Here is a 22,937-nt window from a genome sequence, read left to right on the forward strand (position 1 = left end):
ATTCTGATACATACCAAATGACCAACAAGAGTTTCTTTTATGTGATGTGTTCTGCCTCTGGACACCCAAGTTAGAAAATGGCCAATGAACTTTAGAATGTTTCCAATATTTGTTATCAGCACCACTCAAATGGAAAACTGGCCACTTGGGCAGTCCTATTCAAGCCTGGCATACATCCATTTGCTTTGGCTAAGTAGGAGCCCTGTTACTGTGTATTTGGGACACTCGTACATCAGACAGCAAGTCTGTGGCCAGTGCTGTTTCATACATCTGTAAAACTTAGAAAGCCCAATATTTGTCAGTGCTATGGACCTATTGTCTAAAGTTTACACAAAGGGCATGTTTTCATGCCATGGCTATGACCATGTTTAGCGGACAAAGGACAACTTGGAGTCATTTTTCTCCTTCCACCATGTGAGTTCTGGGGATTGAACTCAGGGATTGAACTCTAAATATTGCTTCAAAAGAGAGAGAGAAAGAGAGAGAGAGAGAGAGAGAGAGAGAGAGAGAGAAAGAGTTCTGTGTAGCCATGCTGCTAATGATGTAGGCTCATTTATATACTGAAAACATTCCTTGAGTATACAAACCTTTAAAAATAGAAAAGTTAAGGAAACACTTTCATTAATCATTTTTCTCCCTTGCTGTGAAAAAACCTGACAAAATCCATCTGAGAAAGGAAGGGTTTATTGTGGCTCAAAGTTCAGGGGTCCATCACAAAGGGGAAACCGTGGCAGTAGGAGCAGAGGCAGAGGTCACGTGTAAACAGCCAGGAAACGGAGAGAGGTGAATGATGTGCTTCACCTGTTTTTCCTTCTCATCCAGCCTAGGACCACAGCCCCCGGAATGGTGCTTCCTATGTAGAGGATAGATCTTAACTCAATCAATCCGACCGAGAACTGCCTTCACAGATTTGTTTCCTGAGGGACTCTAGATCCTGTCAGGTTGACAGCATTGTGATATGTCGCTTTACCAAACTGGCGTTCTCCAAACCATAACCGCTAGTGATCCTGAGCCTGCGCCTGTGTGCTCCTAACTGCAGTGTGGCCACCATACTCAAGAAGCTAAGGTTTCTGCAAAATTCTAACCATGGCTTCTCAAAGTCTTTTGTTACTCTCCTATGATCCTTCCCTCGAGAATCATAATAGCAGATCATAAAACGTGACTCTGACATGTACTCCATTTTCAAACTAGTTTTTTTTTTTTTTTTTTTTTTTTTTATAACCTAGGCTTCATAAGGAGAATTTGCCTCATTGTCAACAACAAATATGAAGTCACTTGTGTTGGCCCTTCTAAAAAAAGCCTTCTAACCAAAGCCAAGAGGTTATGGGTAAATGGTTCTTCCGCACGGCTGCTTGAAAGTGCATCTGAGATAGACTACCCATGTGCATACGCAGAGCTGTTTAACAGGGAAGACGACCCTCTACAGAGTTTATTTAATAGGTGTCTTTTGGCTTTCCTTTTCCCAGTCTCCTTTGTAGTGGTGCTGCACACTTAAACATCTGCCTTTGTTTTACACTGGTGTGTTTTAGCCAAACTATCTTCTCTTGTATTAGTTTGCCGCTAGGCCAGGGAACTTTCAAAGCCAGACTGGCCAGCACCCTAATTCCCTCTGGACTGAGGAATGTTCAGACAGAAGAAGGGAACTGACACAGATACTAAGAAGCTAGTTCTGCTAAAAAGCATCGACTCCTCTGTTGGGCCTGTACGGCAACTATCACAGGAGGAAAGCCTGCTATCCTTGCCTTCATTTTGTGTCTTCATTTTGGCTGAGAGCATGGAGGTAAATTGTTGTTCTTAACATTTGTCACTTTGAACTCCAGGAAGAGCAAAACCTCACAGGACAGACCCCTGATCCCAGAAGAAGACAATTTCCCACGAGGCTGAGGCTGCCCCGCATGTAATGAACAGAAAGAACTTATTACACGACCTGCCGACTGGAGCTGAAACACGGATGGGTCTATGGCAGCTGGGCCACACCTGGATAGGACTGCTTAATTCTGCATGTCTCCTGCCCTCTGTTCAAACCTCATCTCAATGCTGGGAAGGCAGAGACAGGGGTTACTGGACCCTTTCGTTTGTTCCTTTTCCCAGTGGGGCCACACGACATGAATCCCCTTTCTTCACCGCTGCTCCTCTCCGTAACTGGTGCAGTGAGCCAGGAAGCTGAGCCCAGCGCCTCTCTGTTGCGGAAGCCCCAGTTTTTGCACTAAGATAATCCCGGTGACTTCCGGTCATATTGTTTTGGCTTGCAGCTGTTCTCTCAGCACGCACTCAGGGTGTTCTGTCCCTGAGAGCACAGACTATTGGGATGTGATCTGCGCTGTGAGGGAGGCAGTAAAGGCGATTAGGATCATATTATAATCAGAGACAGGGGTACATTACACAGATAAGGGCTTAAATAAAAATGATCGTTTGTTTTTCACTAACGAAGCATCCAAGTCAACTGATGACTCCTTGAGAGACAGACAGACAGACAGACAGACAGCAAATGCAATCGAGTACCATGGTATACATATAGACCAGAGAACCACTTTTGGGGACTTGATTCTCTCCTTCTACCTTGGGAATATGGGAAGCAGCATGACTCAAGAACATTTGTTCATGGAATGCATGAAAAAGTAAAAAATGAGTAAGCAGGAAATGTCAAAGGCCTGCAATGAACCGCAGCTGGCCCAGAACAGAGGCGTCCGGGCTGTTCATGCACGGTTAACTTTTAGTTTTCATTGCACGTGTTGTTTCTTCTCAACAGAAACAGGATTTCCATTAGCCTTAAATGAGTCTCTCCCACCCTGGCCCCGAACACTACCACATGGCAGCTAGCGGAGCAGTAGCTAGGCTAGCAGCCCTGTCACCTAGGGTAATCCTGTGTGGTGGAGGTGGGGATCTCTCTCGGGAGAATTAGGTTGCCATTCGGGGAATTTCTTCATGTGCAGTTTCCTGGCATCTAATTCGAATCCCGGAGAGAGGACAGCCCACATCTGTGTGCATGGAGTTCTGGGAGGTTAGCGGGAGTGGCTGTGCACATGATATCCAGCTGTAGCATCTCTAAAGATCAATAAAGGCCGTGGGAACTGGTCTGCAAAGTGAGGCCCTATCAAAACAAAGCAAGAAACAAACAAACGAAAATGCCACAACCTATTAGATCCTTAGGCCAGGGCCCAGGCTAGTATACCTCTGGTCTGCCAAGATGGAGATGCACTCCTCTAGAATCATAGGAATGTTGAGGGAAAGAAAGAAGGTAGGTTACATGATCCATGTAAGTGATTTGAAGGTGAAAAGATGCAGGTGAAACCAGTAATAGTCTTTGCTTAACCAATACCTGAAAGGCCCTTTTAACACACCATCAGTAGGAATTTCAGGAGGTAACGGACACCCTCCTTTCCGGTGAGGGCTTTGGGTTTAGATGTGCGTTTTGTACTTACAGATCTCTGTGATGGTTTCGTTTCTTGTCGCCTAGCAGCGGGTCTCAGAGGAGGATGATCTTGATTGGATTAACTGATGCAGGAACCCGACGTTCTGCATTCTCTGGGTGGAGGCCCTAGACGGTGGGAAATAGGGGAAGTGCTGTTTCCTGTTCGTGGGAGCCGAGTGAGCTGCTGCTTCATTTCCTGCGGCCTTGACCCTGGACTATTTTGAACTGTGAGCTAAAATAAATCCTTTCTCCCATAAGTCCCTGTCATCAGAGTGTTTTATCACGATGGTGGGAAAAGAAACCAAGGTGTGCTTGGATCTGACCACCCACACTTGCCAAGGACCACAAAGCACGCAGCTCTGGCCACTGTACTGGGCACCACAGACCCTGTGAAGGGCCAGAACGAAAGCTCCTTGTCTTGGTGTTCACCGTGTTTCACGACTTCTCCCAAGACGATGAAGTGCAGGCTGCAGGAGATTGCATGCCCCTGCCATGCTGGTGGGAGTACTTCAGTTCATTCTACCCAGAATGCTCTCTGTTACCCTCCCTTCGGGCCTTGGTGAGAGGCAATGATTGCGGTGAACGGCCTTTCCGGACTCCCCTGGGTTTCTCCATCTCCAGCACGGCACTCACAGCTGGATCAGAGTGTTTATCAAGGGGGAGTTGATTGTTTGCAAGACCCTCCTGCCTGCCTAGTCTCCTGATTTCCTCAGCGTGTGGAGATCATGCTGATCAGATGTTCACAGGCAGAACAGTAAAGCACTAGCTAGCAGTAGCTCTATTAATCTCCACTTCCTGACCTGGGGGCTGTTCGTCTGCGCTCCCCAATGGTGCGTGAGCCCGGGTAACTACACACATCCAGATGAGGTAGCTAATGAGTTCACGCCATGCCATGCCATGCCCAGAAAGTCCCCTCCATTTCCCCTTCCATGCCCTACAGCTTAGAGACGTGAGACACGGACTGCGTCAGCCTGGCAGGTGAGCAGCGGGCTCGGCACAATGATCAACAGCAGGATTAGACGTTCTTGGCCAGGTCTCTAAGGGAGTTAAGCTCTCTGGATGGTCTGGGAGCAGCTGGCTCCACCTTAGTGACCAGAAAAAGAGAGAAAAAGATGGGTCTCACAGCCCTGGAAAGCCAAGACGGTAATGGAAATGGAAGTTTGCGGAAGGAGCCCACCCCTGAGATGGAGTTGAAGGCCAGGCTCATCAACTCAGACTAGGACAGTGCTGGCCTCGGGAGCAGAGGAAGGAGTCAGAGGCTCGGAAGTAAGAGCTTGGGAAAGCTACAGGAGTAGCCCGGAACAGCCTCCTTACTTGGTAAAGGTGTTGCAGTGAGCTGCTCTGTGTAACACACACATGTGTATTGCTGGGGCTAACAGCTTCTCGGAGAGCAATGCCAGTTCTTGGTGTGTGGGATGGGAGGTGGGAAAGCATCAGAGGCTGAGGGAAGGAGAGCAATTAATCAAGGTCGAACAGCACTTGAGGCCCAAACGAACCCTCCCAGCCCTTCCTGCCACACTTAGCCCGGCCCCGCTCACACCTCTTTTGCAACCGAGGGGCCCGATGTGGCACCTTAAGAGCAAGTTCTGGGGTGGGTGCCAGGTCTGATTAATGTCTTCCTCACCGTCTTCCAGTGAGGGGCTGTGATTAGACCTATTTATAGGGGCCGGGTGTCTTAATATTCTGCCTGGCGCATCCCTTGCCAATCAAATCAGTGCCGTCTGCAGTGTGATTGCTGCTTCAGTGGCACCAGAGAGCGGAGTTAATTAAACCCAATATAAATAGACTCTGCCCGCGCCTTGCAATTCAGAGGCTTGTTTTTCCCTTCCTGTCCTCCACCCCCACAATGTGGCTCCTTCCTTCTGGCCCCTTCACACCGACCTGGGGGAGCACAGACTGGACAACCCTCTTCTTTGAGGCAGTGGCCATTGCCTTGCCTGTCCTTTGGTCCTTGGATAGTGTCTGTGGCCTCCATGTTTCCAGGAGTTAGTAGGCTACACTGGTGATCCCCTCCTGCCCTCAGCTTCCAGCGTCTTTTGTATTTGTCCAAGCAGGGGAGGTTGGACTGAGCTAGCATGGACAGGGAGCTGCGCAGGCTATGACCACCTTTTGGTCTCTGCGGTCATCCCCACCAGGGCCTCAGCTGAGCTGCACAGCTCCCAAGAGCCCCCAGCCTCCCATCAGGCCGCTCCCCTGCTGCCACTCCCATATACAGGCTGCGAACGGCAGACAGCACCTCCACCTCAGTACCGCCATGCCCCTGTCCTGAGGCCCTGGCTTCCATTCACAGGCACCTCAGTTCCTATGAAGACCCAGTGCTTCAGACCTCCACGATGCTCGCATCCAATCCGTGGACCTGTGGCGAGAGGCAGCCACCCGGCAGCTGGGGGCATCCTGTAGAACCTCCCGCTCTCCAGAGACATGCTAGCAGGTGTGACCAGTCATCAGCTACTCTTGCAGAGGGCCGACCCTGGCTTGGGCAGGCTTCGCTTCACTTCCACGGATGCAACCTGCAGCACTGCCGCGGGGGTGACCTTTGACCTGGGGACCCAGCTTTTTTCCTGCGCGAGACAGGTTTCAGGCCTCGGCGCTGGCGCTACACTTCCTCACAGGATGGAGTCTTCTCCTTCGCTGACTCCCTTGGCCCGTGCTGCCAGAACACTGGTGTGTAAGGGGTAAGCGTGGTTCAGTGTTCAGCTCCAATTATGGCCGTGGATCAGCATCCATGGCCGCCCGGAGAGTATGTTCTGGCAGGAGGAACAGGTCCCCCGAGCGTTCCTCATCACCGGGTTAGGTTCTGAGAAATGCACCTGCAGATGGCTTTGCCGGTACGCGGCCCTCAGAGCGCGCCGCGGACATCTGCGTGGTGAGGCCACTTCCTTCGTGTGGCCTCTTGATGCGATCCACACATCCCGCGGGGCCGAGATGAGTAGGGCTGAACTGCTCACGCCGCTTCCTGCAAGGGAGACCTCCGTAGGAGGAGAATAACAGAAGCAGGTAGGGCATGGTGAACGCAGAGACTAGCGAGCCTGCCGCGGTGATCCAGACTTTCGTGCCGTGATCCAGACTTTCGTACCGTGCGCAACAGGACGTGGCTCACTAATGTACTTCGCTCTGTATGTTTGTTTCTGCGGTCCTAGGGACTGAGCCCAGGGCTTTGCATGTGGTAGACAGTTGCTCTATTACACTCTAGCTCTTGAACGTTCGTACGATGGGACACGCAGCATCTCAAACCCGCGGTGACGGGCTTCGCTACGGCAGCGTTAGACTGGCCGTGTCTTTAGGTGACTCCACCTGCCACACTGCATGAGGCAGCGCTGCCGTTTATCCTCTGTATACGAGGAAACTGAGGCATTAGAAGGCCAAGAGACTTAGGTGACAGAGCCAGGATTCCAGCCCACGACTGTGGCTCCAGGTTCTATGGTATTATCACCTCTGAAGGCCAGATGACACACAGTGACACTTGTTGGAGGGGCCTCGGCTTGATCTAGAAGGGTCAGTGAAGCTACGTGTAAAGAAACGTCCTTCTACGGTGAAACATGGGAGTAAGAAATAATATTCCAGAAAGGCAGAAGGGCATGAACTGAAACCCAGAGGTGAGAAGGACCAGTGTGGCTGAGGAAGCAAAGGCTGCTGAGGTGGTCACGGATGCTGAGGTCAGCGTGGTTTCTTACTTGAGTTACTGGCTTTATCTTGATATGACAAAATGCCCGAGGAGATCAACCTAAAGGAAAGCACAGCAGGTTTTCTTGGCTCAGTTTCAGATGATTCAGGGGATTCAGCTTAGCCACATTGCTCTGGGCATCATACATCATGGTGAGAGCTGATTGGCTGCAGACGCTTGTTTGCCTCATTTTAGCCAGGAAGCAAAGAAAGAAAGGGTGGCAGGGCCAGCGATCCCACTCTCCTCTTACAGGTCGCTTCCCAGTGGCCTAACTTCCTCACCCTGGGTTTCACCTCTTAGAGGTTTCCATTCCCAGTGGTGCTGGATGTGGTGAACCAGCCTTCAACATAATGGGCCTTAGGTCGGTGAGCTCAGACCACAGCAGAGCAGCAAAGCTGCTGGTTCCTTGGTGACCAACGCTCAGCCAGCACAGGCCCCGGGCAAGGACAATTTTTCATCCCATGTTCACGTAACACAGTGGACTCTGTGGTGATTGCTGTTCCCTTGCAGAGGCCTCAGTTCTATATAGGAACAGGTCCCATCTCTGATGGGAAGTGACATGAGCCAAAGCCTGGTCTCCTGTCTGGATACCCACACCACATCTCACACAGGAGGACCTTCCTCAACTCTGTGTGATACACTTGACAGATGTACTCGGGTCCCTCTCGGAGTTCAGGTCATCGTCTATGTCATCCTTGGATGTACATCAGACCTAGAGGCCCTGTTCCTCCTCCATGCCACCTCCTTCTCCTTCATCATGTGAAAGCCTACCTCTTCCTGAGAGTCGTCCTCACATGTGAGGAAATGAGATCACCGCCTCCATCTGGACTTGCAGTAAAAACACCCCAGTCTGACTCCCTGCCTGCCCCAAATGGGGCTTTAGCAAGGGATGTTACCGATGTTACAAAGAATGTCATCTTTAGTGAGAGAGTTGGTTTCTTTAAAAACCCAGTATATCATGTGACTATTTTTTAATTTTAGTCCCAGGTATGGGACTAAATAATCACAGCAGGTGATTATGATTTGCCTCATGCACTAGCAGGGGTGTGATCTTTGTCAGCCGTAGCTTTTTTATATTTGGAATTCTGCGGACTCTTGAGAGAGTATAAATGCCAGAGCCCAGAGTGGGAAGGGGGTGCTCTGATGAAGAAGGCGGCTGCCTCTGCTGCTCCTGGTTGCTATTTGTCAAGCGATGGTGAGCAAAGTGAGCGGTTAGCTTTTTCTCGTTCTTTCAATTTTTGAAGCTGCTTTTTTTGTTTGCATTTTTGGAGGAGCTATTCCCGTTGGTCACCCTGAATCATTTTCACCGACCCCTTAGCAGCTCACATGACCGACTTTCTTATGGTAGGTGGGACTGTTCGGGCAGTCTGCTTCGTCCTCTGAGTGCCAGCTGATCCAATCACTGTCTCTGACATGGACACCACGGGCTGCACAACTTTTCTCTCTTTGTCCAATATTTTCTTTTCAGAAGTTTGTCTTTGGCCGGATTGAATTGCTCGTAGCACGTGCCTGCTATCAGTCTTTAGTCGGCTCCGTATGGTCTCTGGCCTTTGATCTTGTAAGCCACCCGTTGTATGGAAAAGGCTTCTCTGGGTCAGCTTTCACACATCTGGTCTGCTTTAACTGACAGTAGAGCCTTCACCTGATGCTTTGCTGAAGACCTGGGCAACTTCCGGCTTCGTTACTGATGAGAAAGGGAGCAGCATCCCTCAGGACATAATCCACCTTTTTATTTTCATGCATCCAGAAGGGTAATGTCACTGCCTACTCTTTCCGTATGGTCACTTGGTCACCTGGAGACTACAGGGAGGGAAGGATAGGAAACAGCTTCACAAAGTTTTCTTGTGGTTTACACAGGCTAGAGGTCTCGCTAATAATTCCTTACTCCTGAACACTTGCCTTTCAAATGGAAAGATTTGATGGAGAAAGTGCTCTTTGAAGCCTCATACCTTAAAAAAGAAAGAAAGAAAGAAAGAAAGAAAGAAAGAAAGAAAGAAAGAAAATAAAAAAATGGAAAATAATGGTGCAAAGAAACTCCAGGCTTACTTATAAGCAATAACTAGGGGGAAATGAACTTAATGCAGGGAGCAGGCAGAGGGACATGTGGTTTTCAAAGGCCGCCTGCTCCATCTCTCTCTCCTTACAGGGATAAAAGGGAAGCAGGACACACACCTTCAAGAACAGGATAATCAGAGGAGAAAAACCTGAAGACAAAGGCTTGTAGTGAGAAAATATTAGTCCCCCCAATTCCTCTTCCTGTTATAGAAGGAGCTCCTCCAAGGTGGGGCTGCATCTCTTTCGGGGGCACAAAATGGCTTCACAACTCACAGGATACAGCTCAGCAGTTAGTGCAACCACTACGGATGTGCCTTGGAGAGGCAGAGTCCTGAGGACTTTAGCTCTGCTTGTCGTCGTCATGATCACCACGTCACTCATGATCTATGGGCTGCATGAAAACTCTAAGGGGCTCCCAGCCCCTCCCTGGGCAGTATCATTGGCACTTATTATAGTGACTGATTCTTTTCTTTTTTTTTTTTTTTTTTTTGGCATTTGTGCCCTCAGCTTCCTTGATATAATTTAATAAAAAAAAATTTGTTAATAAGCACATGTGCACCCTGAGGATTTAAAGTAGAAATGACGTTTTTTTAATATAAAAGTTTAGATTTATGATTCTTTTATGGCTTTTATACGTTTACTTTTTAAGATAAATAATAAAATAATCGATCCTTTCTCTGTAACAGCAAACTGCAGCTTGCCCGTAAGACAAACTAGCTGAGAAAATTGCCTTGCTTGCTTACACTTTGTTGGTCGATTACAAGTTGCTCAGTTACAAACGTGTGTGGGTTCTTGGGGAGTGATTCGTTGTTGTTGTTTTTAAATCCATATTACGTAAAACATTTGATCATGCCAGGTATTGGGAACGTGCATTTTTCCTTATATTCATTGTCGTTCACTAGAAAACAAGTAGTATATGAAATCACATTGTATTCTTTGTACTGCTTGAAAGATTTTGCTGGGGCACGTAAGCTGTGGGAGAAAAAAATAATAAAGTTAAAACTTTGCTCCATTCACCAAATGTGTGTTTGCATGTATATGCGTACGTATGTCCATATGTGCCTATGTGTATGTATATATGTGTAAGTTCATATGTATGTATATATGTGCATATATGTACATATTTGTATACATATATGTGTGTATGTACATATATGTGTATATATGTATATGATGTATATGTGCATATAATGTGTATATATGTGAAGTTGGTTGGAATTTGCTCCATCCACCAAATGTGTATATGTATGTATACATGTACATATCTAAAGTTGTTGGAGCGTTGCTTCATCTACCAGGTATGTGTGTATGTATGCGTGTCTGTGTATATGTCTGTGTGTATGTTTCCATGTTTGTGTGTATGCCTGCATATCTGTGCATATGTTTGTGTGATGTCTGTGTGTATATGTGTGAGTGTTTCCCCCCAAATAAGAGAACCTGTTTGACCTAAAAAGAAGATCCCTGTGTCTGTGTGTTCTGAACACACGCCTCCTCCTTCAAACCCTGATGTGTCCAAAGCTGGACTTTGAGACATCTCGCTCATGTTCACGAATCCTCCTCCTGGTAAAGCTTAAATTGCACCCTAGCGATGACTAAAAATGAACCATAGGATGTCGCCACTTTTCTAGATCAAAATAATAATGGTACCATGGATTGGGTAGAAAGACCTAATGGACCCATTTGCTTGATCAACCCTAACTCCGTTCTTTCATCGATCCTGTGTCCCGTGCATGGCGCCACCTATGCACTGTAGGTCTGGGTAACCCTTAAGATGCATGCTTTTCTCATGAAAGATTTCCTTTAGGTTTCCCTTGACCTGGAAAGGTTCTAGGTTCAAGTTGTAGCAGTCTCCTGTCCTAATGGTCTCCATCTGGTAAAGCTGGGCTTTGTTTACATCTAAACTTAAATTTCCACTTCGTTTCATGGGCAAAATGGGCAAAGCAAAGTGGGTATTTTTCAGCATGATCCTTTTCTGGTTTGTACATCTCTCCTCCTTTTCCCCTTCTCCCTTCTCTTTTTCTTTCCTTGCCTCCTTCCCTCCTTCAATCCTTTTTCTGGTGAGACAGGGAGAACATTCTCTCTTATTCTACACAAGGAGGCTGAGGGACACCCCAAGACTTTAGATTGGAGCAGAAAAGTACCCTAGCAGGTTGAGCACAACATACTTGTATTGCAGACTCCTAAGGAGACTATGGATCTTACTGTCTCTGAATAGTGTGCTGATGCTGAGTATCAACAGAGGACCTGTTGGATGGCATGTATATGCATCAAAGAGATCTCAGACTAAGGTGTTAGTTGTTCTATAGGTGTAAAGAGATACCAGGACCAGTTAGAGATAATTTGTGAATAGTTTCCTCAATCTATGTAATTTGTCATTATATAGAGGATATCTTACTGTCTTTTCCAGATGCAGATAATCTTAGGAAAAATATTTGATGAATTTTGCCTTCTTGGGATCACAAATTGCTCCTGAAAAGAAAAATATAAAAAAAGAGAGTTTATTAATTATCTAGGATGCAAGGTAAGTCTATTAGAAAATCCAGCCATGGAAGGTAAAGATCAGAAGAGACCAATTACAAATTGTTAATGACTTTCAAAAATTGTTGGGAGGTAGTAATTGGCTAAGGTCCATAATTAGATTGACCACTCAAGAGCTAAGTAATTTAATTCAAACCTTACAAGGTGATTCAGACTTAAAAGAATTGGCCGAAGAAAAAGTATCAGCTGAAGCTGAAAAAGAATTGGTACTCATAGAAAAGAGATTGCAGGATGCACATGTGAGCCTTTTGGATCCAAAGCTGAATTGTATTTTATTTTGCCTTCTGTTCATTCTCACAGAAATTCTGATGCAGAGAGAAGGGACTCTCTCATAGTGGGTACTTTTAGCATACAAGCAAGGGAAAAAATTAAAAACCTACATAGAAAAAGTTTCTGATTCGATTGTGAAAGGAAGAATAAGACTTCATCAATTAACAGAAATAGACCCAGCAGAGACTGTAGTGCCTTATATTAATGCTGAAATTACCTCCTTATGGGTAATCAGTGAGGGCTGGCAAAAAGGCTTGCAGTGATTTTTGGGGGGAGAAGTTAACAAATACACCAGTGACTTCAATTGGAGTCTTCCTCGTATCGTGAGAGAAACACCAGTTGCTAACGCTCCTACCTTTTATTCAGATGCCAATAAATCAGAAATGTCAGGTTGTAAGTCAGAAAATATAAGTAAAATAATGCAAAGTCCATATGCTTCAGTTCAGAAATTAGAACTGTATGCTATTTTCATGGTTCCATTAGATTTTCCAGAACCTCTTAATATAGTTACTGACTCTTGATTTGCAGAGAGAGTTGCTTTTTATATAGAGATTCCTGAACTTACTCCAGATGACACAGAATTAAGTTTGTTATTTATACTGCTGCAACAACTAATTTGAAACAGAGATCATCCAATATAGATAACTCATATTCAATCTCATACAGGTTTGCCAGGACCATTGGCATTAGAAATGAGGAGATAGATCATAAAAGACATCCTGTAAGTAGTAGAAGTTTAAAATAAAAGTTTCTCATAACTTAACAACAGTCCAAATAAATTATAACAAAATTGTCCTACATGTTTTTACATAATTAAGCTCCATTACATGCTGGAAGTAACCCTAAAGGTAACCAAAGAAATGAAATTTGGCAGATGGATGTGTTTCATTTTACAGAGTTTGGAAAACTAAAGAATGTACAACATAATTGACAGCTATTCAAGATTCCAGTGGGCTTCTGCCTTGAGTTCTGAAAAGGCTCATTCTGCAATTACGTATTTATTAGATGTGGTGGCTATCTTAGGAATACCTTTACAAATTAAAACTGATAATGCTTCAGCATATGTATCCAGTGAAATGCAATAATTCTTTACATGTTATAACAAAACATATTACTGGGATACCTTACACTCCTACAGAACAAGCAATTGTGGAGAGATTTCAAAGTCTAACAGGACTTTAAAGGAAATGCTTATTTAACAGAAAGAGAATATGAGAGATCTCAGAGATAGATTAAGTAATACTTTGTTGATTTAAAATTTCTTAAATGTCAATGAGACAGGTAGCAGAGCTGCTGAAAAACATTGGATTTTATAAAGGACTGCTGAATTAAACCTGCCCATATATTTTAAAGATGTGTTAACTTCAGAATGGAAAGCAGGAGATGTGTTGTGTTGGGGGAGAGGTTATGCCTTTGATTCAACAGGAAATGAAAAGCCGTGGAGCCCTTCAAAATTAATAAATATTAGGCTTGACCGAGGGAAGCCTATTGAAAATCCTGGCTATTATAGACATGAAGGAAGAAGCCAAGAACAACAAAACAGGTGACGTAAATGCTGTTCCTCTACAGAGTCCTCATGACTTGTTATTACACGCCAGCCTTTCACATGGCCTGGATGGAAATTTGTATAACAGTTTGGCTATATAGTCCAAATGGATTTATGAAGTTTAATGTCTTTCCTGCTTAAAGAACAGAGAACCATCCTTAGTTGATTTGTGCACACCACGCATTCCATACATGTGTTAACACAGAAATGTATATTATTACCTTTAACAGTCTGTATGTTTTCAGAGCAGAAGGGCCAGATACCCATAAAGAAAAGACATGTATCCCAGGTGATCCGGCCTCACAGATGGCCCTAGTAGCTGCATACTCAAAAATCTGCATCCAGAACAACTTCAAAATGGCTAGCTAAGATGGTCCAGCCTCAGAGACTGTTACAGCCAGGGCTTCAGGTAAGCCACGTACTTTCCTATCACACAGAGACTGGACAGCAAAAGATACAGCTAGTTCTCCCAGAACTTGGCCAGTATCACAATTGTCTTAGGGTCCCCAAAGGATACATTTGTCCCCAGACAGCAGGAATCAATTTTAAGAACATGATGACCTCACTCCCAAGAGGTGGGATGGGTGGGTTTTGGTTATTCAGTGGGTTGTCACTGCTTGTTGTCATTTGGAGAGGTTGGTTACAAGTTGTTATTGGTCATGGTCGGGGGGGGGGGGAGACTAAGCAAAGAAGGTTAGAATTCAGAATCTCTCTCTCCCCTCTGTTCTTCTTTCTCTCTCATCCTTCTCCCCTATCTAGTATTAGGGGGGGATAATGGGGATGATAAAAGTTTTTTAAAAGGCGGGGACAGGGGGAGATATAGGATGGCGGAATAAAAGGTACATTATTGAATCTACCAGTCTCAAATATTTTTGTATTGATATGCATTATTATTCATTGATAGAAGTGTAAGCTTATTTTTGTCCAACTCTTGCTTGGTGCTGTACGAAATGCAACTCATTTAAAAATGGAAAGTTTTAGTCTTATAAAAGCTACTGTTGCGAACTGTTTAGGATAATTAGAAATCCAAGTTAGCAGTCGGTCACCTGTAAATAATCTTACTGGTGGTCTTGTTAGGTATTAGCTGAGCTAATTACAGAAATAAGCTTCATTTAGTCTCATAGATGCTTTCAAAGTTAAGCAGATAGTAAATAGATAGAAAACCAAGCGACGTTTGCCCATTCAGATATACTTTAGACAGACAGATGCTCTTCAGACACTTCAGAGATCTATAGAATGTGACATTTAAGATGTTTTATTAACAAAAAAAATTTTTTTTTAAATGACAGTGAGACTCATCAGTTCCTGGCAGTACCCCCATATAACTTTAAAGGAGATGATGGACATCAAAGAACTTCCATATGGAGTTTGCTTCAAATGTGACAAAGCTATCCACTGCACAAAAAAAAACTGCCCTTGCCTCGACTGCTGACAGCATGCTGTCCAAACAGTGGACAAGCAGGACACAGAGGAAATCTATTGACCTGATCAACTTTGAAGAATCAAGGTGGGACAGTGCTCTGTACTTCCTGTTTGCTCAGGTAATAGTTATCCTTCTCAGGTCGCTGATGGGGCTGAAGACTAGATAGTTAGATAATCCTACAGTTTTCCTTATTATAAATTAAAGATATAAAAGTTTAAGTTATTTAGGATTTAGGAAAATGTTTTAGGATCTAAAAAGATAATAAATGCAGGGTATGATAAGAAAGCTGATTTAGGTGCAAAATTTTGGACTCACCAGGATAGGACAGATAATGAAGTACTTTCTCCAAGGTTGCCAAATACATGTGAACTGGAGGTTTTAAATATAATTCTTGATAGTTCTCATAATTATTCTTATTACATATAGTTTATTAATATTAGAGAAAAAGACCATTTTTTTGGACTAAAAGGGGAATGTTGTGAGAGTTGTTTTTTTTTTTTTTTTAAACAGCTATGTTATACGAATATGTTTTTGTTTTAATTCCAGATGTGGGATAAGAGGCTGCTTCATAGATGGTGATAACATGCACTAGCCAGGGCATGATCTTTCCCAGCTGCAGATCGTTTATGTCTGCAATTCTGGGGGCTCTGGACAGAGTATAAATGCCAGAGCCCAGAGAAGGACAGGGGCACTCCAAAGAAGACGGTGGCTGCTGCTCCCCTTGCTGCTTATGGCTGCTGCTGTTGTGATTTGTCAAGCAGTCATGAGCTAAGAGACAAGAAGAAGGAGAAGAAGGAGAAGGAGGAGGAGGAGGAGGAGGAGGAGGAGGAGGAGGAGGAGGAGGAGGAGGAGGAGGAGGAGGAGAAAGTTGGAGATACCCTTATGAGACAAAGATTGGACTTGTCCCAAGGAACCAAGGACCCTGATCAGCAGGAAGTAGTCTAAAGAGAACTATGCCCCCTTTGCCCCTCTAATCTTCTTTCTTTCCTACCTAGTGTTGGGGAGTTTAGGGATTAGGGTGGAATAAGGGTTGGAAGGGAGGTAGAAGTCTAAGAACCCAATAAAGTAGATCAAAACAATTACGCCGGCAGTCCCCTCTGCAGCAATGCCTTGGCCCAACGCTGGCTCCACGACTGACTTGCACTGTAACCTTGGTCACCTTGCTTAACCCCGTCAAGCCTCTGTTTTCATCTGCATAATTGTGATAGCGGCGCCACCGTCTTGTGGGGTTATTGGAAAGAAGGAATGAGTTAGAGCGTCCGGAAGAACTAAACGGCACCCTGACCCTGCACCCAGTAAGCATTCAGCAAATGTTAGCTCTTATCTTTCGAGATCATTTCTGCTCACTGCACCTTATGGCGGCCATACATCAACCTGACATTAGTCACAGGGACGTTAGAAGCCTCCTTTGTGGTTATTTTGTACTCAATGTGCCCCAAGTGGCCCATAAGCAAGAGGAAATAGTCTGCCAAGAGCCATCAGCCCCAGGTGATGGCCGTGCTTGGGTTGAATGTAAAAATGAATCCCTGAGAAGTACTTGCATTTCCTCATCGAGACTGTGACCTCATTTTTACCCTTTTCTGGCGGGGTGGGGGTAGCGTTAGATTTTGGCACATCGATCATTTCCATCCTGGTGCTTGGCACCCTGCAGATGGGCTGAGGAGGGGAGGGGGGAGCTGTTGGGCTATGGAGTAGGAGTTTGCTGAGCATGTGTGCAGAACTTCTCTGTGGTCAGGTTACCTCACATCTCTCCATGTTCCCTGCCTGCTGTGGGAGTGCTCTAGAGCAGCAGGTGTGGAAATGCGCAGGGCTGTGAGCCAAAATCCGAGATCAGGAACCTGAGGTCCACGTAGTACAACTGGACTTAGAGCTCGAGCTAGGAATTCCACGAGGTCCTAGAGTGGGGAAATAACGGGACAGAAAACCTTGAAAATGCAAAGGGAAGGAGGTCTAAAAGTTGGGGTCTAGGGCTACCCTGCGCACTTGAGTCAGACCTGAGAGGCTGTGGGGAGGCAGAGGGAACTGGAGAGACATTTCAAAGGCAGTAGTGACACGCTGTGATGAGATAGAAAGATAAGCAGTGGAAAGGGATGGGTGAGTTTGGGGGAGGGAGGGCTGAGTGTGGGGGTGGGCAGGGAGTGCAGAGCCACACCATACCACCTGCCATCCCCCCTCGCATCCATCCACAGGCCTATGGGCCTTTTATTTCTCATGGGTGAGCTTGTGGGGTGGGTGTCCAGCAAGAGCTATGCAGGCTTGAGGGAAAGACCAGCTCTGGTAGGGCTCCCCCCAGCAGATACAGACTCTTGGCTGTATCTTTCAGGAAAAGGCGACCTAAGATATCCGTCTACCCAGGCGTCACCTGCTTAGCATGACTCAGATGACACGTGGAAGCTGGAATTACAAGAGCAAGAAGGGGTGGCATGTGTGCGTGTTTGTCATATGCCTTTCTCACAGTTCTGATCTGGCCGCATCACCCTGGAGGCAGCCAGCAATACCCACTTTTTCCTCCTGGGAGAGGGTCCATAGGGTCCTCATTGCCTTTTCTTGCCTCTACCTCTCTCAGCCCACCCCTCCCATTTCCACCTTTCAGTTCTTTCCTCTTGTCTTCAGTTCCTCCCGGCTTCCCTCCCCCTTTCTCACCATTGATCGACACTCTGGGCCTCAAGATTGCAACAACAGTCAGCTGCCTGAGTTTCCAGGGAGCAGAGGAGCCGCTGAAAGCAGGAGCCAAGAGCCAGCCTGCTTCTGTGGTGGGTGGAGGCAGGGAAAGGCAGGTAGCCTGGTGGGGAACGGAGAGCAGGCGGACTGTTCTCCCTGTCCAGTTGTCTCTGAGGTCTGGGGTGCTGAGTGCATGTGTCCTGGACCAGGGCAGGCTGAGAGGCCTCAGAGGATTGAGGCCTGCCAGCCTGCATGAACTGAGAACTCAGGCAGGCCTACCAGATACAAATAAATAAATAAATAAATAAAAACGAGCACTAAACATTCATGAAGATTAGAGCCTTCGTAGCCAGGCCACTCCTTCATACAAGGTTTGGTTTCACATTCTGTGCCTTGAAGCACCGATCCAGCACTTGATCACCCAAGGTCACACTATGTCAAAATAAATGCGCAGCCCAGACGCATGGGACACTGTGGTCACTGGTACCCCCTTCTTTGTCTCTCCTTGGTTGACCTGAACTGCTGTCGAGCGGATGAGCGTTAGCTGCCCACCTCTGTGCCCCCAAGTCCTTGTGAGCATGTCTGAAAACACACCCCCGTGCCTTGTTGAACAGTATGAATGGAAAGGCACCCTCCAGGGACTGTAAAGAAGGACGCAGTACCAGAAGCCGGGCTAGTCCCTGCCCCCCACAGGCACACCCCTCCCTACTAGTGTCTGGACAAGCATGCTCCAGGCTTACAGCTTCAGCTAGAAACATGAAAGGGAGCCTGCCACTGGGCACACACATTGGGCACATGCATCTCCCACACACTCCCTGACCGCTCTTACCTCACGGTACACTTCATCAACCAGCTTAGGGTACCCTACAATGCCTTCCTAACACAACCTCCAGGCAGCCGCTGCCAGTCACTGAGAAGCAGAGGGAGAACGCACTTTCTAGTTCTGGGTCTGTCTGCTCCTGGAGGCTGGTGTGGGGCCCTAAGAGATTAGACGACCTGGAGGCTTCACTCACTGGCTCTCAGATGAGGCAGGAATCATGGATGCCGTGCCTTCGTCTCCCATGCTAGGCAAGACCTTTGGCCGGCCCAGCCCTGGCAGGAGGTCAGCCAGCTGCAACCTCAGGGCTATGGAGATTTCACCTGAGCACTCTCCCACTGAAATTAACGCAGATGCAAGGCTGGAGTCCTTGCATCTGGGTACAGGCTGTCTCATTTTCTTACCTCACAGCCCTTTCATGGCTTTGTATGTGGAAGAGTTGCCGTCTGCTCAGTGGCCCTCAGCTCCAGCTAGAATGCCTTTTAGTGTCTTCAAGTGTTACATACTTCTCACTTACTACCAGCCTTTCACTCCCCTGCTGTCTATTGAATTGTTTTGACATGTGTGGCCCCTCATGATGGCTACATGTCGGGCTCGGGGCTAGACACCGGAGATAAATTGTGAATATCGTATCTATAATCTGAAAGGGAGCTTGGGTCCCAGTTTGGGGGCCAGAGGGCCTCATCTGTGAGTGAGACTTGGCCTCTAACCTGGAGCCACTCTCATGGAGCTAGAGCTGATCTCTCTCCTGCCTTCCAAGAGGGGAGTGTTTGCTGTGTGTCTTTAGAGGGAGAAGCAAAGAGGAGAGGCTGTGTGCCCCAAGATTTCATCCCCCCCTTAAGTGGCTCATAAAGATACATTTGGCACCTCCCGAGTGTCCAGCGAACTTATCTTCCCCAGTCTTTCCTTCCTGAGCTGCTGGGAAAACCAAATTTCCTCTACCTGGTGTGTTTGCACATCTAAAGTTTTAGACCTAAATGCCAGGCTTGCATCTATCTTTGGGAATGGAATCTCTAAAACATCCTTTGACCTTTTAAGACTGAGTCCTGATTCTGTGGTGCACTTCGATTTTCTGCTGGAAATCTTCAGTTTCCCATCAAGCGCTGAAGGAGCTAGACAGGGCCAAGCCTTGTGTGCCAGGCTGGAGTCAGCCCCTCCCCAGCAGGATGTTTGGTGTGCTACTGTTCCAGAGGGCTTAGAATTTTCCCTCTTCGTGTGCTCCAGTCCCCGTGGCTACATTTTGTCCACTGGACTTTGTTATAAGCTATCAAAATCCTGGCTGTGGGGGTGTTTCTCTGGTCCTCCAGTCCAATGACCTGGCCAAAAAGAGGTACAATTGGTTTGTATTGGTACTGGTCCCAGAACTCACCTTTTCTTTTTCTCCAGTGCCTAAGGACCATCCCCCATTTAATAAAACATCCCAGAAATCACCAAGGCTTGTTTGGAGCAGCCAGCCCTTCTGTACTCTCCCCAGTGGCACTGAGTGGATACTGTCCATACCCCATGTCCTCCTCCTCTCTCCGTGGACTCCGGGGGGGGGGTGCCTGTGTACTACTGAGGATGCTTTGGCAGAGTGTGGCATGCTGGGATCTGGAGGAAGGTGAAGATGCCGTATTTTGAGTACCAGTGCTGTGGACAGGGACTCTCAGTGTTGGAGACGTTGTGGCCTCAGTGGGCAGTTTCTGCTTCTCCCACTGGAAGGAGGCCCACTCCTGTTCCCTTTCCCCATTGCCACCCTTCTCAGACCCAGAGTTTCTTCAGGGAGGGTGTGTGTGGCTAGGACTTTTGGAATGGACAAATGCTTGACTGTTGATTTTAGCCTTTAGAGAGATCCCGGTGTCCCATGGTCCCAGGGCCCCTCTGCCATCCTATTTCACCTTTAGTCTTTTCCTTATGAATTGACCTTGGCCTCTGCCTCCTCAGTGCCTGGCCTTCACAAGCCCAACACTCACAAGCCTTCACTGAAGGGAAAGATGATGGTCATGGGCAGAGACTGGTGCTCTGGGGGTGCATAGCCGGAGGAGAGTTGAGGGGAGGCCGTCAGAGCACCCGGAATCAGGGTACATTTAGCAGGGAGAAAAAACCTGGCTGCAGCTCAATAGCATGACAAAGCGAGGTTTACGCACACGGAGCATAAGGCGCGTGATCTCTCTTAGTCACTTATGATGCAGAGTGAGCGTCTCCAGGCGCAGGCACTGTCTGGGCACCAGGGCACAGCAGGGACCAGGCAGCCTAGGCTCCAGAGCTCACTGGAACAGCTGGTACCATGTACCTGCGTGACCGTGGAACAGATGAATCATGGAAGTGTTAGGAGCGTCTTGGATCCTATGATCAGGAAGGGACCGAGTGAAGGGAAGGAACTAGCCAAGCGGGTGTCCGAGCGAGAAACGGCTTCTCATTTGATGCCAAGGAGATGAGAAAGTATCTGTCACGCCAGGGACAGCAGAGTGGCCAGAGCGAGCCAACATTCCTTTTCCTTTCACTGGAATGAGGTGGAATGGATGAGGGGCAAGGCGACCTATGTGAGTCACAGTAAGGACTCTGGATTTAGCCCTGTGAGCTATTTGCTAGGTATAGGGCAATTCCCCAATAGGCCCGGGGTGGGATTTGGATAGTGGTGCAGGAGTCCTTTCCTGGTCACTCTCTTGACCTCACTGAACTCCAAGCTGCTCCTCTGCAAAGAGGCCAAACATCATATGACGGTAAGGGGGGATGGGCCCAAATACTCCGCCAACTGCAAACAGCTGTGTACCTCTGTTCAGAGCTATCTGTGTGCTCTGCATAAGGCTGTGAATCCTGGAGGCAGAGCCTGGGACACTAATGGCATAGCGACTCCTGGGGACCACCTTTGCAGAATAACATCTGGACAGGGTGGGAGGAGGTGAGGCACTGAGACTGACTGAGCATGTCTGCACACAAGGTCCCTGAGCTTGGTGGCCTCAGAAGACCCTGGCTTCCTCTTTGAAGAAAAGGTGTCCTCCCACAACTGGGTTCCAGAGTCACCCCCAGCATTAGGTTAGGTGTTACTGTCCCCATGGAGGCTGCCTCTACAGCTTGCCCTCATTCTCCCTACCTGGCTGCAGTCTACAGAGCTCCCAAGGGAGTGGCCAACCCCTTCTGTGGTCAGGCCTCTCTGCTCTAGTGTTGTGGGGTGTCCACCAGGGAAAACTACTTGGACGTGGGTTCAAGCCAATAGAAAGTTGTTTACAGCCATCGGGGACTACACTGGGTATTCGGGCCCCAATGCAATTCTGAGCCTTTTTCAGGATGAGTTTTCAAGCACAAAAAACAAAACAAAACAAAACAAAACAAACAAAAAAAACCTACATTCTGGGTTGACATACTTCAATCAGCAAGAACAGCTAGCCAGAGTGGAACCACAGAAGCCAAAAAGCAAAGTTAGGGCACTCTAAACATTTAGAGACTTCCCCAGAAGCATGGAGTTTAATGGATTAGGTCTTCTTTCTCATCTTGGCAGGGTTGCTGCCTGCGTGCTGGGTTCTAGGGCCTGAAAGTCACTTTCGTCATGGTGTCAGCTGTGCCAAGGTCCAGGGGCCTGGGGCCAAACCAGGGGCACTGGCAAAGGCCACCTGCACAAGCTGGAGGGGGACCTGGCCCACTTTCCTCCTGACCCTGTGAACAGAGCTGGGAGGACCCCTTCTCCTGATGGGCCCTCTGCCCATGGTAACCGAGGTGCTGGGAAACTGTCTGTCTGTCTCATCCCTCTTCACAGGATGGGCTGTACGTGCCATCTGCCTGGCTCTGCCCCGACTGGCCTGCGTGCCCCTCGGTCAGGGTGTGTTCATCTGACTGAGATTTTTGCAGGAAACAGCAACATGAATGGATAGAGAAGGATAATGTAAGAACTGAGCCCAGGAGAATCTCATGCTTAAAATCAAGCAACTGTGGCTGTGCAGAATGCAGTGGGCTTTTGGTGGTCTGGCCTTTCCTGCCCAAGAAGTCTCCAGGCGGTGGGAAAAACATCTGAGGGGACCAGGGCCTTTTCCTGGCTAGAGGTAAAAAGAGAAGGGCAGGGCAGCTGCTGCAGATGGAAGGAAGAACGGATATTTTTCCACAGGGGGAAAATGTTTCAGTGATAGACACGGGGTCGCTAAAAATAGTCATGCTGAGAGCCTAATGGCCCTTGGCGTAATTGCTGATGTCAGGGTAGGTGTCTTGGCATTTGCTCAAGTGGCTGAGGGCAGGAGGTGCCACTGGCTCCCGGAAGGAACTGGAGTCAGGCCGGGGAGCTCAAACGCCTGTGGACGGCTGAGGGTCAGGGCCCAGGTTAGGCAGCGAATCTCGAGTGAACGGCACCCTGCGGATGCCAGGGACTCGGAAATGGGGACACCTGCAGTTTAGGTAAGATGTGAAATGTCTGGAAGAGCTGGTTTTATCCGGAAAGGATGGAGACAGGGTGTGGAGACTTCTGAGAAGCGGGGAGGTTGCTCTTCCCACTGCCTCCTTCAAAGGCCCTAGCAGGAAGCCGACCCTGGGCCATGATGAATCCGGAGAGTCCATTGCAGGGACAGCTGTACTGGCCTGGGCAAA

The 22,937-nt window shown here is 47.4% G+C and overlaps 1 long non-coding RNA gene across 1 annotated transcript; it reads right to left on the reverse strand.

The window, feature by feature from the left end:
• Window positions 1-9,698: 9,698 nt before the first annotated feature.
• On the reverse strand, window positions 9,699-18,498 carry LOC132654098 (uncharacterized). The gene is made up of 3 exons (XR_009591781.1): window positions 18,399-18,498; window positions 11,527-11,600; window positions 9,699-10,103 (listed from the first exon to the last, which is right to left on the reverse strand). It is a non-coding gene; the product is annotated as an uncharacterized LOC132654098 (long non-coding RNA).
• Between the last annotated feature and the right edge of the window lie 4,439 nt (window positions 18,499-22,937).

The sequence above is a fragment of the Meriones unguiculatus genome, chromosome 5 (genome assembly GCF_030254825.1).
Source record: "Meriones unguiculatus strain TT.TT164.6M chromosome 5, Bangor_MerUng_6.1, whole genome shotgun sequence".
Taxonomy (NCBI): Eukaryota; Metazoa; Chordata; class Mammalia; order Rodentia; family Muridae; genus Meriones; species Meriones unguiculatus.